Source organism: Ictidomys tridecemlineatus, chromosome 11, assembly GCF_052094955.1.
Source record: "Ictidomys tridecemlineatus isolate mIctTri1 chromosome 11, mIctTri1.hap1, whole genome shotgun sequence".
NCBI classification, from domain to species: Eukaryota; Metazoa; Chordata; class Mammalia; order Rodentia; family Sciuridae; genus Ictidomys; species Ictidomys tridecemlineatus.
In genome coordinates, this window is record NC_135487.1 from 124367092 (window position 1) to 124371860 (window position 4769).

Here is a 4769-nt window from a genome sequence, read left to right on the forward strand (position 1 = left end):
TTGAGGCCGACCAGGGTACCCATGTCCTTTTCTTGTCTTCCTCCTCAGCCGTGCTGCACAGAGCAGCAGCAGAACTGCGGCCACCAGAGAGAGCTTCATCTTGCCCTAGCTGTTGCCCACTTGCTCTCCTCAGCAGAAAGCCAGAAGTCGCAGGCAATCCAGGAACAGGCCACAGCTGAGCGCAGAAAGGTTACAGGTCTCTTACGCTAAAGATGCCTCAACTCTGTCTGTCTGTGTTGTCTCTGCCAATGTCTCAAACTTTTTAGTATTGAATTGCATTTTCTTTCTACAATTTTGTTAATTACCATATGTAAAAATTAACAAGTAGAATGCTAGTAAACACAGATTCACAAGCTTTTACGCCACTATGTAAATATTAACAAAGTTAAGTAAATTGCCAATGCTTCCATACATACTATAACAACACAAGTGTTCAAAGATGCACTAGAACATTATGTAGGAAAAAAATATATTCATACCCAATCAAGATTTTTCAGGCACTTGCATTCAGAAGCATTTTATGAATCAGCACAAGGTTTGCTCCAAAATAAAGCTCATTTTTCCCTACTGCCCCTATTTGTTGAGAACAATATTATACATTAAAGATGCATTTACATGAAACATTTTATAGAGAAAATTATTTTAAATTTAAAATTATAATACTTATTTTATGCATAACTTCAAAAACACAGAATTTAAAGACAATACCAGTGAGCACTCTCATTCTATATGACTAAAACACTACCATTCTATATGACTAGCAAAGACAATACAAGGCCAAAAGGCAAAATATACACTTTGGCAATCCTATACAAAAGAGGTTCTGTTACAATATTCTATCATAAAATAAACAAAATGCATAAAAATGAAACAAGAAAAAGAAAAACTGAATTTTGACAACTACACAAACTGTGGCATTACAAATTCAAGGTCTTGTAACTCTTGCATTTGTTTGAGCCTGAGTCCCTGGCACATTGGATTCAGGTCAGGTAGGCCGATCTCCTCAGAGTTCTCTTTAGGCTCAGCAGCTGGCTTCAAAGCATAAGCGGATGTGCTGTCTGCCTCTGGGACAGATTTCTCCACATGACTCAGGGGAGGAAGAGCTGTGCTAGGAGGCACTGCTGCTGAAGGTGAAGCTGGTCTCTCCTCAGTCCCCCTGACTTTGCTGGTCGGGGTGGGTGGTTTGTAAAATGTTGTCCCAAGATGGGGCTGCAGTATTCTGGGTGCTCTTGCAGGAGCAAGGCTGTGAGAATGAGAGGACAGTCTCACTGGTGCCTCTCTTGCTGCACTGGCTGGCGTGTTGGGCTGTGTGGCACCGTTGGAATGGTCACCACTAACCTTAATGCTCATTGTCACTTTTTCCTGGAGTACACTTGGCACAATCACTGCACTCGTGCCAGTTAAGTTCTTTGGTTCACATTGTTGTCCCTGAGTTTTTTGTGGAATCTGCTGATCAAAACCATTAATTTGGGAGCCCAAACTAGTAGGGGTATCTTTTCTATTAAGTCCTCCAAAGGTAAGATTCTGGCCAAACTTGTCTGAATTGACAATTCCCACATTTCTGCTGTTTTTCTCATTAGGGGAGCTTGCAAGATGGAACCTATCTACAGGCAAACAGCAACATCTGATCTTGGGGCTTGGCATAGGCCTCTGTATATCATTTGTTGTCACATCAGATTTCAGACTAAGTGGTTTCATGGTTTTACACATATTGTCCATCTTTTGTGATGATGATTCAAGTTCTTTGTGATCTGGAAAAGAAGAGATTGTTTTTAACTTCAAGAAGCTTGGTTAATAAGGAAGTGTGGTTATTTGTGAATGGGCATTCTCTCAAACAACAGAGTCTTACATATTTTTTCCAACATTAGTTTCTCAGTCATCTATGCAGAGGAATTAAAAATCCATACAATATTAAAGGCACATTTTTAATTAAAGCATTACTTTTTAAGATTTATCTTAATAAAACAAATAGTCATAAAGAAAATAAAATTTAAAAAACACTTCCTGTAGTAACTTGTTTTAATATACTACCCATGAATGAATATTTTCTGTGTTAAGCCTTTCCTGATTTCAACAGGCAGACAATGGTAACTCTAGAAGAGTAACACTATTCTGCACACCAACAAACGCCATGTCCTGAATCCCAAGGACTTTGCCTGTCACTTAATCTGCTTTCCAGCTACATTCTGTCCATACTGAGGGCAACACACCAGAGAGGACTTGGATGCTCTTTCAGCTGATCCACTAATACAGTCCTGCAGAACTTCTAGCACCACTTCTAGCTGCCTGGGTGCTGGCTCAGCTCCAGCTCCATTTCTGCCCTGGGCAAGCCTAGTGCACTAGCCCTACTTGCCTTCTTCTGTCAAGACAACTCCTATGTGGAGATATGTTGGCATGTGGTGTTAATGATCTTCTAAAGAAAAGGCTCAGAATTACCTGGTATGTAATGAAAATGTCAAATATTTTAAAATTATTTATTGTTATTACTATACCTACCTGGGAATCCAATTTCATTGGACAGCGAAACAAGGTTACATTTATGAATGAGAGAGGATGAGGTTCAAACCCTGAATCAACAATAATTTAGGGACATGACCCTTGGCATTATTTACCTTCCTCAGACTGTTAGCTATGGCTTAAAGAAGGCCAAGGATCATAGCACAGAAGTGCTAATAAGATCAAATCATATAAATGGAATCAGTGAGTCCAGTGCTTTTCTTTGCAGAGAGGTAATGGACTGTCTTTGTTTTCAGACTTTCTCAGGCTACACTCATTGATATTTCATTAATTTTATATATCAAATTTAACATTTATGGCTATATATTAAAAAATTCGGATTTAGATCTACTAAAGCAGTAATGAATGAAAGGTTTTCAACCCCCTTACCAGAAACCATTCACTGAAATAAAGCAATCAATAAACAGTGAACAAAAAGACTGGAGCCGAGAAAATGGAAGACATGTGTGCTTAATGTGCTAAAGTTAGGCCACAGGTAAAGGGACATCAAAAAACTTTAGGAGTCTATTTTTTTGAGTTTCAGGAGTCCAGCTTTTTTCTGTTTTGACTTTAATTGATGACAAAGAAGTAAAGGTGAAAACAAATCTCAGAAAGAGAACAAAAATAATTTATGAATTTCAAGATATCTTTTTACAAGAAAGAAACAAAGGATGATATTCATTTAAATGACATTCATTAAACTTTCTCCATGGCTAGAAAACTTAACTAATAAAACCTTGAAGTTTGAACTTACCTCAAATTAATACACCTTGTTTTTTTTTAAAGGATGAGTATTGTAGATGGACACAATATTTTATCTTTATTTATTTGTTTTATATGGTACTGAGGATCCAACTCATGGCCTCACACATGCCAAGGCAAGCGTTTTACCACTGAGCTACAAGTCCAACCCTCACCTTGGTTTTTCATCACGACTTCTTGGCAAAGTTTGAAATATGCAAAGATATATGGTACATGACCACTCACCAATGAGACATGCATCCCATTTTTCCAATGCATTTTGCTTGCATTCTGATTCCTCAAATGATGTAGCCAATTCATAATTGTTAATTTCAGTATCTGCAGTGTGGATATCCTATTGATACAAGAAAAATTTTAAACTAAATGCAAAACACATCTCAAAAACAAACAGTTCAAAGACTATTAACTTGTTAACATATACATCACATATTTAATCCAATTCTGTAATGGTCAAAACTCACTTGCTTTGTAGAAAAATATTGTGACTTTGTGGAATGTTCTGTTGATATTACCTGTTTGGAAGGAGGGCTTTTATCCACACAAGGTGCAACAACATCAGTACTGGATGAAATATTTTGTGGCTCTAAGGACCCATCGAAGATCATCTGTGCATTGGTAATTAGAAACTCTACTAACAGGGCCTGATTGGCATATGCAGCAATAGAGGAGGAGATGGTACCAGGAGTGGTTGTAGGCCTGGGCCTCATCACACAGGGTCCAAATACCACCCCCAAGTTTTTTGAGTTCATCAGGTTTTCTTCGGAGTGGTCTACGACCCTGAAAGGAAGAACACATAAAGTGTATGAGATTTGCCTAATAGATGTCCTTAATGGTAGTTTCCTATGACTTGAGAAGGGTGGAGAAAACTCGGGCTATAGAAGACTACAAAACGTTTGTCAAGGGTCAAGGTTGGTGCATCTAGGGAAAGAATCCTTTGTTTCATTATGATACTTACCACACACCAAACTGAGTTTCAGAGTACTATTTTAGGATAAAATGCATGTAAGTCGAAGGAACTACTGAACTCAGTAGCAGAAGGAAGAAAAACACCTCTAAAAATTTAACCATCTTTGTATGTGGGATATATTCCCCGTTTCTTATACTGGAATCAGAAACATCACTGTCAATTTCTCTGTCACTGCCAGTTAGTTTTCTTTTTAAAAAAAATAATTTTTACGTAGAGATGGACACAATACCTTTATTTTATTTATTTATTTTTATGCAGTGCTGAGTATCAAACCCAGTGTCTCCCATGTGCTAGGCAAGTGTTCTCTCACTAGCCACACTCCCAGCTGCCCACAGCTAGTTTTCTAGCTTAAATGATTCTCTCTCCTGAACATCTCTCTGTTCCATTGCCACTATCAATGTTCTGGTTTTACTTCAAACACTCTCAGCTTGTTATTTCTATGACTATCTAAGGAAATCTGTCTCTGCCTGGTTTAGCTATCAGGATGATACTAGATTCATCTATGGGTAATATATCACAGCTTTTTATATATATAGTGAATGGG

General features: G+C 37.9%; 1 pseudogene; it reads right to left on the reverse strand.

The window, feature by feature from the left end:
• Positions 1–465: 465 nt before the first annotated feature.
• LOC144368748 (rho GTPase-activating protein 29 pseudogene) lies at positions 466–3426 on the reverse strand (annotated as a pseudogene).
• Between the last annotated feature and the right edge of the window lie 1343 nt (positions 3427–4769).